At 36.6% G+C, this 13,833-nt stretch overlaps 1 protein-coding gene across 17 annotated transcripts in view; it reads right to left on the bottom strand.

The window, feature by feature from the left end:
- Positions 1-13,833, bottom strand: part of LOC140845109 (bifunctional 3'-5' exonuclease/ATP-dependent helicase WRN-like) — a 290,063-nt gene that overhangs the window by 71,905 nt on the left and 204,325 nt on the right. Inside the window, exons 3-4 of one of the 17 annotated variants that reach the window (XR_012123817.1) lie at positions 13,483-13,593; positions 5,310-13,024 (exon numbers count right to left, since the gene is read on the bottom strand). The exons of 15 other annotated variants lie outside the window; for them this stretch is intronic. The gene's annotated coding sequence lies outside the window, so the exon portion shown is untranslated. Of the gene's footprint in view, positions 1-5,309; positions 13,594-13,833 lie in introns of those variants that run through there. One more of the 17 variants, XR_012123816.1, reaches the window with a different exon arrangement.

The raw sequence follows: 13,833 nt of genomic DNA, 5'->3' as shown, positions 1-13,833 counted from the left end.
AGAGAAACGGTGAGACCAGAGGTAAAAGTTCAGAAATGAGGGTGAAATAATGCCCATGGCTGATTACCTTCAAATACCTAGCTTTTAACAGATGCCAATTATGTGCTGATCTCTGAGAGATTAGTAAAGAACACTAGAAGAAAATACGGCAGTCTGACCTCATCAGAAGTATGTCTACTCTTCCTGAAGAAGTCTGTGTGACTGGACGTGCATGTGTCTGAGTGTGCCCCATCTTAGAACATGGCTATGGAAATGCACCATATGGCTTTTGGCTTCTACCGGGTGGGGTTTTACAAGAAAGAACGGGCAGGGTTTCATTTCTCCCAGCTGCAAAGATGCAGAAATGTTAAATTAAAAATAACCTTTCAGCTGATTCCTTGTATAATTGCTATCTTGTTTTGCTAATACTGTGGCTGAATTATAACTTGCTGAAGCCTTGGGGATTTGCATGCTGGTTTATCCTCTGAATTTGCATTGACATGGTTTTCAGTCAAGTGAGTAACTAAATCCTGTGGCCATGAGTGAGGCTGGAAGCATTTGCATTGAAAATCAGTAGGAGATTGGAGGAAAAATGACGCTGTGCAGTCTCCCTAAATAGGTTCGATGATGAAAATTTGGGGTGTCTAAAAATGCTGTTCACTTCCATTAAGTGGCTGTGGCTGCTGAACCCTTACTTGTACTTCCATCAAAAGACCAAAGCAACATCAGTATAAATGGAAAATAAACAGACAGCTGGCACAGCGTGACACATTTGAGAAAGAACTATTTGCCAGAATCCTTCTAAATGCATTTTGGAAAGTTTGGGGACATTCTTGCTGAAAATGAATTTTCTGATTAAAAAAAAACAAAAACCCAAAACAAAATCCAAAACATTTGTTTTCTCCTCAGGGGCAAAATGTGTAAAGCCAGTGATGGGCTTAGAGTATCTCTTGATGTTATCAAACTGGCTTATGAATATTTTAATGGCAGTCAGTAAGATGTTGCATAAATTAAAACTTGAGTGAATGCCTGTATAGCCTGTGATTTTTTCCTTTCTATCCATAGTTTATAAAATGAGATTTGCATCTAGCACAGTTAGGAGTATAGTACAAGGAAGACAAAAAACTTTGATCTCAAACCACGTTATCTGTTAGACTCTGATTGTGACTATAATTGCTTTAATTTGGTACAACAGACTCTTCCCATTTAAAGCTGTTAATCATTTGAGAGTATACTCAGACCCACCCACTGAAGAAAATGAAGTCCCTGAGATGTTAAGGGACATTCCCAGAGCTACCCATTAGCCACTAGTGAGTGTATATAAATCAACTTTTTGCCAAACAAAGGGGAGGTGGATATGGAAGAGATGATAGTTTTTTAATAAAGGGTTGATATAAAAATACCACAACATTGATGAGATTCACATCTCCTTGTGTTTAGTGTCCTGGTGAGTTTCCACATTGTGAGAAATGGGATAGTAGCTCAGGATTCTAGAATATCACCCTATTGTTGTAATGAGGCTTTAGAATATTCCAGAATCATCTGAAGGGCTTTATAGAAAATTGATGCAGATATAGAAATTTGGATGCAGTTTGAGAGTAAACACAAAGGAAGTGGTAGTTCTTGCTTTCTTTTGGAGGAAGAGGCTTAAATTGGTTCCTGGACTAGGTATGAAAGCACATCCTTATTATCCAAACATGATGCCTGGCTTTGATGTTCCCGGTAATGAAACAGCAACAATGGCTAAGCCAACAGGGGAAAGCCTGTTGTGGGCTATTCCAGGATATCCCAGCTGTGAAGAGGAAAAGCCACAACCCTTGAGGTCCATGTGAATTTGTAATAAAAATAGTTTAGAGAGCTAGGAATAGCCCACCAAGTCTCAACAAATAAGGTTTGCATGAATAAAGAAAGCAGAGCTTTTGCAAGAGGTTATATCATCATCATGTCAGACTTGTTCTGTTATGGAGTGATGACACAAAAGATAAAAGATTATCAAGGATAAAACCAGGTTAACTGTATAAAATTACCATAACACCTTAGTAAGCTGTAGAAAAGGAAAAGGATGCCTCATGACGTCAGAAGGATTTGGAAAACTGTTCTACAGTAAGGTCAAACTGCTATGACTTATGATGTAACTCAATGGCCTATTCATGTTGCTTCCTCTTATTTCCTGGTTCTTGTTTGGTTTTCTGGGCAAGCAAAAAGAAGAGAGAGAAACCAAAAAAAGTTGCTATTTCTACAAACAGAAGAACATTGGCCTTCTTTGTGGTTAACTTACCTCTTTATTTCATATTTCATTCTTTTTCCCACTGTGGGTTTGCATGTAGTGATTAAACTGGTACTATAAACTGGAGGTTCTCCAAGTGTAGACCTCAGATGAGCCACAGCTGCATCACCTGGGCACTTATAAAAAAGGCATATGATTGGCCAGACCAACCAAATAAGAAACTCTGGGGGTGGAGCGCAGCAATGTTCTATAAAGCCCTTCAGATGATTCTGGAATATTCTAAAGTTTACAAACCATTGGTATACACATGAAGGTCTCTAAAGGTTTTATAACATGTTCCCACTAAGCCTGCCTTAGTATAGACATTCTCTGTTTAATTAAGCAAGTTATATGCATTAAAGTAGATGAGAGTTCATGTTCTAAAACTGATGCTATGAGTTGTTTCTTCATAAAATAGAATAAACATGACATTTAATAGTTAAAAATATTGTCCCTTGCTGTGAATTAAATAAATACTAGGGTAGCTTCCTAGTTGTTCTTCATAGATTTGAAAAATGCCCTGATTTTGGAAGAACTAGACAATTGAAACACTTTCATCTTATGAAGAATGTCTTCAATAAAAATAAATTTAATGAAATTGAAATTATTTTAAGGGCTAGTTCCCCAAATTTCAATTCACTTACAATATATCAGCCCATTATATTTTTCTCTACTAATATTAGTTTCCTGGTAACATGATACATTGTTTTTAAGTATTTAAGAAATGTTATTGAAGGGAAAGTTTGAGTTCCTATGGCCAGAATCCTCACCTAAAACTGAACTTCTTGATGATGTAACTGGCCTGCTGCTAGGCTACTGCTTCCACACCCGTAGGCAATAAGCTATTATTGACTGAGTCACTATATAAAGAGCTTAGCCCAGTGCTCTGGGCGGAGGCAGAGACGAGGATTACAGACCTGCAGACGTAATTCTAGTGCTCAACCTATTGCCGGGAGAACAAGCCGGGTAATAAACCCTTTCAACCCAAGAATGATCCATCCTCATTCCTCAGTCTTCCTGAATAGATAGTGAACTTGCTTGGGGCTGAAACCCATTTCCAAGACAGTTGTAAAGTATCAAAATTTCAATATAAAAATATTCAACAGAGTTAATGCTTTATTCTTTTTTTAATTTCACCCGTATTTCTGTGCATGTTTTATTCTTTCTTTAGCAGACACTTATGCAAGATATATATTTATTCATATTTTTCAATGTACTAAATATTGGACATGTGTGAAAATGAACTGAATTTTGATATAAACCTGATTGAAACAAAAATATATATCATATGGAATGAGAGAGTGTCTAAATAAGTGTAGAATAAAATCTCTTTGGAGTATCATCTATTATTTGTGAAGCAAATAGGTTGAAATAACCATTTCACCCCTTCTTTTTTAGTGCTCAGCTGCTTCAGTGAGTCCTGTGTGTGGCGGGTGATAGAGGGAATAGTCAGTGTGATTTCAAGACTTCATGTAGTCAGTACATTCAGGTATTTTCAACAAACTATCTTTCACTATAAAATTCCCTATGCTATTTAGCAAACCTAACAGGTTAAAATGGTTTGGATTTACACTGGTTCAGTTTCCTCTATGTTCAATCAACATAACCATCTAGTGATATCAAAGCTGGGTAGTCAGGGGCCCATGTTGATGTGGATTCATCAATGTTTACCTGTTCCTCTGGGAATGCAGGCAAGGAAGGTTTTATCCTTGGAATAAATAAATCAATGTTTTGCTATGTGTGCATGTGTATGGGATTGTGTGTATAAAGATATATACATATATATAATTTTTAAAACTCAATTCACTTTGTTTTTAAGAGCTTCTGAAGAACTTTTCCATTAACAGCTAAAGCAGATGGGTTTCATTAAACTGCCCAGACCATTTTTTCCCTAATCATCTGCCTTGCCCAATCTGGGGGGGAAAGGGCAGACACGTGAGGAATCTATTCTTCTCTAACCCTCTCTGCAAGGCATCTGCTAAGACCTCATTCATCACTGGGAAAGCTGTGAATGGATAGCTCACAATACCCCAAGGTCTCATTGCGAGTGGTGGTATAACGCCTAACCTCTCCTCTGGTAAAGAAAAGCAACATGTACTTTTGTCAAACTGTCAGCAAACACTTCCCTCTTGATACAGTTTGCTGAACCCAACCTTCTGCAATGTCAGCTGGCCACAAATGTTTCATTTTTGAAGAAAACCCCCAACCGTTGCCTTGATGTGGTTCTCACTAATGAGTACTTTTGCCTCTGTGGTGGCTGAAAGTGTGTGGGGCTTTGTTTGCCTCCAGAGGGTTCCAAACTATTTAGGAAACAAAATGGCTTTCAAATTTGATTGTTAAATTATACTATTAGGCTATGTGGGCTACATAACTATGTAATAAAGTCAGCCCAAAATATCTCCTTTATCAACTATGTTCAGAATGATAGGAGAGCGTTCAATCATTCATACTATCATAGAACTGCCCTCCTGGCCGACTTGAAGAGTAATGGATGATTGCAATATAAGCAGCAGACGCCTGTCTCACTCCACCCCAGGCATCAACTGGACTGAATGCCAATGTAGTGTTCACTATGTGGCCCACACTTACTTTCAATCGTGAATGCCATACCTTTTCAATCAAATGAGATTAAGGCTGGAGTCATCATCTACTTGTTAATTATAGTGTAAAATAACTCAATCACTTTGTGTTTTGAGGTGGCATGAAAGTTAGGACAGAGATGATGGCATTCATTATGCAAGATGTGAAGTGGTCCGTTCAGCCATGGAAACTTCTTCCATGTAATAATATTTACCCTGATTCCCCTCATAATTTCAGTTCCTGGTTGTCTAGAGGCTAAGACATGTTGAAAATTCAACCTTTCCTTACTTTCCATGGAGTGTCTTCTGTCACATGGTAGCTTTTTATTTATTTTTTGTTTTAGTACAACTACCTCTCCTGTCTGAATAGTTGCATTATTGCTAAGTAACACAAAAGTATTTCAATTTATAGTGAATTCATCTATTTAATGTCAAAGTGAGTTTTTATGTCCTCAGAGATGATTTTCTGTTCACAAATACTTTGATTTAACATTCACTATTAAATATATTGAAATTACATTCCTTAAATTGTAGGAGTTTTTTTGTTCTTTTTACTTTAATATTTATTGGTAAGCCTAGCAAATGCTAATCACTCTTAAGAGGCTTTTGTAAGTAAGTGCTTTTTCCATTTATAAACTTATTTAAATACACTTCCCAACCATTTTAAACTATTTGAGGAATGATTATATCTTCTTTTATGCTTACATAATTAAATTATCCAGTTGACAATAAACTATCCAAAGTACTTAAGTGAATCTTATGAACCAAGTAAGTAAAATATGTGTGGCATTCTCATAAATCATTCCTTAGTATGTATAAGCTTTACCAGACCTCAATATAAAAGTGTAAGACTAGATTAATTACTCAGTACATTTAAAAGCCTAATTATATCAACCCTGATTGGCTAAATTCTCAATTTTTTATTGAGAAATTGAAATATTGATATTCTGGGTTAAATTCTTTTAGATATTTCTCTACTTAATTTTAATGTCCTTATGGTTACTATATGTAAGTCAATTAGATATTATAATACATCGTAAAATCCTTGACTCTTCCTGTTCTGATGGCTATCGTTGTGTAATGACCAGAAACATAAATTGGGATTCCAGTGATACACCCTGAACTCTTTTTCATCTGTAAACAAAACTTTGTAGCTTAAATAATGGGGTAGTCAGGTAGAATTATCCATGCCACATCATTGCTTACTCCTGACAACTTGTAGAAGTCTGCACATTTCACCAATATGCCATGTCATTTAATGAGACTTTGTGTTATTTTGTCTTCTTATACATTTAGGTGGATTCTCATGCTAAGTTTACAGTTCTTTAAGACAATCAAATGAAATAGGGCTGAATTTTTAATTTTTCTAGTTGTTTGAGAGTTCTGCCAATATCACGTATCTTTGAAGTCATGAAAAACCTTGAAGTGTGGTAAATAGGGAACAAAATTTCATGTATGTTAAGCCTATTTTGAGGACTCATCAGCTTCATGCCTTTGATTTACCTGTTTTTAGCCACTATCATTTCTTACAAAATAGTCTATAAGGCATGACATCACAGTCAAACATTTCGTAAGCTTACACCATCTTTGTTGCCATCACCTCTCAATGTAAATTCACTGATTCTGTTAAATAGCTTTACTTCCACCCCCACCGAATAAAATGACTTCCTAAGTACAATCAGTGAAACCTTACATATGCCTTGAGGCCAACATCAAATCCCACTGTACCAGGAGGGATCTTCATTATTTCACTTAGATGTGACCATAGATACCAAGGCCCTCAAATTTGCACTAATGGTTCTCCAGCCATGCCGGTCAGAATTCTAGGTGGGCTCTTGCCCTGGGCGATAAGAGGAATGGGGTGTCAAGTAGCTGGAGTTCTAAATCTTGCTCACCTGCTTCAACCAGAGTGGAAACACTCTATTATTTTTCCTTGTTCAAATGCAGTTTACATCTCTATAAGAATACCGCAGCTTGAAAAGTAATAAAGGGATCCAAAATAAAACAAAACAAATCTTTCCTCTCCCAGCTTGATTATAAATGCCAAGAAAGTGATCATTTCCAAAATTCCTTTGATTTCTCCCATACCTCTTTGTCTATCATAATGAATAAAATGCTACTATACAGGCTAACATTATGCTAGGTAGGTATAAGAAAAGTAAACTATTATTTTAGAGATACTGTGGTATAATGGAAAAATTAGGCTGACGGTTAGGAAAGCTAGTTCAAGCCTGTAGCACTTGCTGTGTTAGCTCTAAGAGTGAGATGATTGGCCCCCAATTAAATTGAGTAATAATTGCCCTAATGCCAAATCAAGCACTACTGCTGAGGCAGGTAATAATTCTGGTTAAGAACTTGAGCTCTGAACCTAGACTGCTCAAGTTCAAATCCTGGCTATACCTTACACTTTTGACCTCTGATAAGTTACTCAACCTTCCTAGGCCTCAATGTTTTGATCTGTAGGATGAAGAGTACCATACCTCTATGTCCTACAAGGTTTTGCATTAAATAAAATAAGGCCAAAATCGTGACTATCATCAGTATTAACAAAATTACTATAACAGCATCTTTTCTGGCCAATTACCCAGAAATAATATGTACCTATTTGTATTGGTGGGCCATCTTATGAAAGGTGATATGATGGCATCTATTCTTTATTCATTAACCTCTTCTCCTTGAGGTAAGCTTCCTAAGAACAGGACATCAGGGTGAAAAACCTGTCCTGGTTTGCCTGGGACTTTTCCAGTTTTAACACTCAAAGTTAAAACCCAGGTACCCCTTGTTTCTGGGCAGATAGTTTTACTCTCCAGCCTCTTTCTCTGTCCCCTAAAATATTCAACATAGTTTCTTACATGTAAACAGCATTCAATTAACACCTATGAAGTAAAATAAATTCAGTTGATCACTGTCAAAATCCATCTATTGGTTCACTATACACCAGACACATTTCTTAACTGCAAAACCAAGGAAAATGTCTGTACCTTATGTGATTGAAAAGTTGCCAGGTGAATTGCACAGGTCCAGGAAAGTCAAAGAAGATTAAAAGAGAAAATCTAATAGTGCAATAAAAATAAACTACCCTGAAAATTTTAATATACAGTAATTAAATATTTTATTCATCCATTGGCAAGTAGAGGAGAGGTTGATATTAACTAGCTAAAGTAGTAATCTATTAAAATAAATGGGTCCAATAGGCATTAACTTTTAATAAGATAGCAATTGTATGTTTAATAAATACCAATAGTTACGAAATGTAATGATGGGGCATTATGGTAAGGGTTTATAAAATATATTTCCTTTAAGGATTCAAAAATGTTTTAATAAATGATATTTGTTAAAAATCATATACAGTGAAATAAGAACATCTCTGCTTTAAGGAAAGCATGGGTAATGCTCTCTACTAATTATTAGTGCTAATGCACGCTGAAGGAGGCTGCTTGGTTATCCATCTTTTGAAATCCCCATCAACGAGTCCTTGATCTTGGCCGTCCCTTGAGAGCTAATGCAAGCCTGATACGTTCATGCTTTGCACGCCCAGCTTCAGTGATAGTGCATCAGAAGGGTAGAGGTTCATAAGTCATACTTTCTGCTCTAGTCTCTGTTAGAAATATCAACACAGCATACTTTCTGAAGAGTTTTAAGTACTTCCAACCCCTGTTGGAAACAGGAAGGGCAAAGGTAAAAGCAAAATTTTTTTTAAAAGTGAAGGAAACATTGCTGAATTTCAAGAAAGAAAAAGAAAAATGCTTGCTTTGCATTTGGACTAAGGTTAGGATATTTATATGTATTTTTTTCTTTCTGGTTACTAATTCATTCACCCCATGATCCTTGGGAGGGCAGAAAGTCAAATAGCCTTGTCCTTTTGGCGGTCTGTACTCTGAGTGACTTTTCTAGGTTCAGAGCTCCCACTGACTTCAAAGAGGGGAAAGGCCATGGAAGAAATCCACAGGGTGCTAGGGAGAAAAGGGCCAGGGACAAAGCTGTAGTTAAGTCATCTGAAGTGTAACATTGTTTCTTTATCATCATCTGGTGGGTTCAATTAAGTTTTATCTTTGATATTATATAGCAGATTTTTTTTCTCTAGGTGAAATGGAAACATCTGTATGTTGTCATAAATCTAAGTCCCCATGAAAAAAATCATAATTCTGAATGGTTTTATGTATAAATGTCCAGCCAGAAAGACATCAGAAATACTGTTCCCTTCCTGCTTTATGAGTCCATATAACTCAGAGCTACCCAGACAATATGCTAAATTTTGGTGGTGGCCAATTAAGTTTAACAAGAAGTCTATTAGGTGTTCACAATCATTTGAGTAACACTTAATTGGCATGGATATACACATATTCAGGTTCAGATTATTGTATAATTTTCTCTTTATGATGTGATACTATTTTTTGTTTGATTTTGGCTCCTTGGTTCTCTAATGGAACTAGAGAAATGTCTTCCAGTCATAGGTTTTATATTTCTCTCCACACTTTTAACATGTTTACACACATTTAATTCTTGCCCATTTTCATTAACTTGAGATGAAAAAAGAAGATTGTTCAAACAGGTACAGCATATTAAGATAAGCACCATTTATATTATTTACTCATTTGTGCACAAGTATCTCTGTTGGGATTTAAATTAGCCAAGAAGGAAAGCAGATTGGGTATGTTGATCAGTCCTTGTCAGAGCTGAAAATGAAGGGAGTAACTGTCAGTGAGGAGGCTTGGCTTCAGTTTAGTTCACAGCAGGAGTGCCATTTCTGACTGAAATAGTGTGGATGTGGATTTTATATATTCTAGATTCATCTTTGTGCCATAGACCAGGAGTACTGTAATTTCCTAGACATTTTCTAGTTAAAATTTCAAAAACTCATTTTCATTACACCTTGGAGGTGATGCAAACATTAACACATCGTGAATGCATATATGCTACTCACTGAATTATTAAAGATACTAATAATGTAAAAGGTCAAGACCAAAAAGACAGCAAGAGGTAAACTGCTCACTATCTCGGGAGGTAATGTCACATTGTTAATTTGTTGTTCCCCAGCCTATACTCCTATCCCTCTCTTTTCCTATTGACAACTTACTGTTTCTAAGATGACATTATAGCTGTTAGGCAGAAAAACAGGTATGAGTGGGTGGAGGGAGAATAGGTCAGTAAAGCCCACTAAAAGGGACTCAAAGAGTTAACCAGATAAAACCAGGGAGCCAGAAAAGACAGAGTTAATAAGTTAATCAGTTGAAGCTCCAAAGGCCACGAGTAACTTGGAATGTCTGGATATTCCCCAGATAAAGTATCCCAATGCAGCCCATGTCTTCACTGTACCAATCAGATCATGTCGTTGTAAGATGTACTTCAGCATGCTAAAGGGCCCAGCTTATTCTTTAGCTTAACCTATATGCTGTTTTTCCTCTTCCTCCAGCTCCTAATCAAGTAACTTTGTAACGAGTGCAGGTAACAGACCTCAGAAGTGTAAATAAACCTATGTGAACAAAGAATGCTGAAGTACCAAACCAACACAGTCACCCAAATAACCCTATTTTTAGATAAAACTCCAAAGGAATTATAAATCACCTATATACATCATGCCTTATGCTGACCCTTACCCAAAAAAGCCCTCTAAAATGCCAGACCCTATACCCTTAAATGTATGTCTTCTCGGAGGTTGCCCACACTCACCTTTCTTTGAGTGGGTCACTCTCTCTGTCCTACTCCAGGTGAGTAGGGAGGGGCTGCTGAGAGCTCTGATCTGGGCTTGCAAGTTCCCATCGCCCCGGTGGCCTGGACAGGACTGCAGCTGTATGACTGTGCTCTTTAGTAGCCTGCCTGAAAATATCCTTTCTTTGCTTCTGGAAAGTTCTCAGAACATACTCTCACTCCATCAAGTGTTCTGGGGCATCCCCAGATCCTGGGATGGTAGGGACATAGTTCCTGTGAGAAACGTGCTCACTGGTCCAAACTTAGTAAGTGGACAGGGAGACAAAGAGAACAGCAGAGCGATGCTTTAATGACAGTGTTGCAAGATCGGGTGTCTGGTGAGCAGGCTCACTCAGGGCGGTTGCAACAAGCAACTTATTCCTTAGCCTGCGAGTCCCTCCCTGGTTCCCCTGGCTGAGTATTACAGCGTTCATATTCTTCCCCAGATGTCGCCTAAGCAAGTTATATCCACATTAGGCTTACTTTACATTTGTCTTAATTTTATTGGCTTAAAACTTTTTTTAAAGTTTTTTTAAATTAAAACTTAACATTTTGGTTTAAAACTTTTTCTGCATCTTTTTTTGTTTGTTTGTTTGAAGTGATGCAGAGCCATTTTTCTTAATTTCTCTCCCCATCCCAGCCAGAGTGACTCCCTGGTACATGTTCTGACATGTAGGATTCTTGTTAATAGCATTTTATTTAAATGTTAATACCTCTGGGACTAAGTCACATTTAGTTTTATGCCATTTCTAACAGTTTCCACACCATGCAGTTCAAGTGGACACTGGATGCCATGTGACACTGGCTCTAGGAGTTGCAAGGGATTATGCCCTAAAGCCAAGCAGCAGTTCAGTAAGCTGCCCTTCCCTCCATTTTTCATTCCTCTCTGCTTTATTCAAGTAAACCTGCCTTTATCTACCTTCGCTCTAGCCCATTCCTCTGGAATGGATTCAAATAAAACTTTTACTTCTGTGTCTCTGCCCTTCAGTTCTTGGTTGCAGCACAGACAAGAACTGAGGAAAATAAACTCAACCTCTCCTATCATAGCTAGTCTTGTAGTTCTCTACTGGTAAACTATGAACTCACTGACAGCTATAATCAAGTATTGGCTTCATTATTTCACATTTTTTTCTTTCTCTACACATCTGTATGCCTTAGAACAGGTTGAGTGTCCTATAGTACAGGATGCTGATACATGTGTGTTTTCTGAATGGATGTGTGAATCATAGATTGAATGAATGAATCTGATCACTTGTTCTCCAGAATATCCTGGTCATTTGGAATACGGTGCGATGTGTTGAGAACAGCACCACTAAAAATTCAAGCTACATTCTTGAGATAAAGTGATTATAACCAAAAATTGCCTTTGGCTTATGTGTTATGGTCTCCTTAGTTTGAAAAGTCAAACATGGATGGTGAATTTAGAAAGTAGTAAAGACTAAACAGACAGGTTAGGAGTTTGAGATAAGTTATAGATATTTCTTGATTTTTCTGTTATTGGATACATCCATTCATCATTAGCATTGCATAGGTATATCTATCTTCTCCTTAGAACTTTTTGATAACTATTATCTCCAAATTGCTCTCTGGAGCACAGTATTTTAATTCTAAAATACATTTTAGTTCTTATATGGTATTAATGAACCCAGTATGATAAGAATATATAAAACTGCATCAACAGTTTTAAATGGCAAAATTGATATTAGAAAATTAAAACCACAGTGTGTAATCATGACAATTTCCTAGAATGCAGATAAAAGTAACACAAAATGATAGTTACAATATAAAATAAAATCATTTCTAGATTAGCAATTATATGTGCACAGAAAAATCAGAACATGTGGCAAAGAAGTAATAATCATGTAGCTAAAGGTAACTATAAAAATAAAATAACAGAGAAGCAAATTTTAAAACTTCACTATATTTCAGCCTAATAAACTAAAAAGAGACTCAGCCATGACCCACTTTGGAAAACATGATTTAACAGGGTAAAGAAAAATTTGCATGAGAATTCATGTAGATTAAAAACTCTAATAACTTGTATAACATAGCCAGACTGATCACAGCCTTGACTCTACAGTACTGGATGGCAAAATACAAGGGAAAGCCCTAGGGTGTTTATTAGGTGACCCATTATTATTGTCCAGTACCTTCTTGAACTGCAAGATTCCACAAAAATCTTCATGTAAAACTGATGAAGCTGCACCTTTCCAAACTTGATATCTACCCAGAAATAAGACAACCGTGTATTTAATTCTCCTGGATTCAAATTGGCCTTTTTTTCTTCTTCTGGACCAGTTTCCATGTCACAGTTGTTGTTTTTATTTTTCAATGACTTTGGAGTGAATGTCACTTGGCTTTGCCATGGTCTGATGCCTACACCTGCTTTTACATGACCTTTCATGGCAGCTAACCTGATAGCTGCCCACAGCCTTTGTGTCTTCAGGTCTTAAGAGAAAATGTGATTGGTCACTGGCCAGCTGACAGCTAATATTCCCCTTGGTCCAATCATCTAGGCAAAGTGAAAGGCAGAATTACATGAGCCCTTAGGTTCCACCTCCATAGAGTTGGGGTGTAGATAGTTTAAAAATATATACTTAGTATGTAAATATTACCTTGTTTAGTTTACATTCCATAGCACTATAAACAGAAATATATGCTCAATAATAAAATATTTGCTTCAGAAAATATATCCACATCCCTTTAAAAATGTTAAGGTCACTCAGTAAGGGCTACACATAATAACACAAAAGTGGTGAAATTGTGAAATAAAGGACTATTGGTGGGCATTTAAATCAGTTAAACATTGGAATAAGTAATAAAAAAGATAAGATTACAAATCACATTGGAAATGCTTATGATGATTCTGTATAAGGTGATACATAATAAAATGATTAATAATACAAATAAAATAATACCCAAGTTCTCATACCATAAGTTTTAATAAAGACAAGAAGGGTTTCTGCTTACCCCTTCTTCTAGTGAGGGCACAGTGATTTTCCTGAAGGATTCATTCCTTCTAATGTATCTTCAGTCTCTCTGAGACCTTCTGTGTTTAAGGAAGGACAGGGGACCTTCCTTCTGTGAAAAATTCAGTGAAAACTCAGTATTTAACCTTTATTTTTTCTAAGACTGTTAGTTAATAGAAACTCTCTTTGGAACTTGAAGCTGATAAGATGAATGACTGGAATTTGGTAAAATAAACATATAGTGACACTGCCTAGAAATTAACTTCAAATGTTGAAATACTGCCTCCTGGTGATGTAACTTAAGTACCTGTGTTTAGCCATATTTATCAATAAATTCGGATTTTTTAACACC

This window comes from Manis javanica, chromosome 12 (assembly GCF_040802235.1).
Source record: "Manis javanica isolate MJ-LG chromosome 12, MJ_LKY, whole genome shotgun sequence".
Taxonomy (NCBI): Eukaryota; Metazoa; Chordata; class Mammalia; order Pholidota; family Manidae; genus Manis; species Manis javanica.
This window is presented reverse-complemented; position numbering and strand designations above follow the sequence as displayed.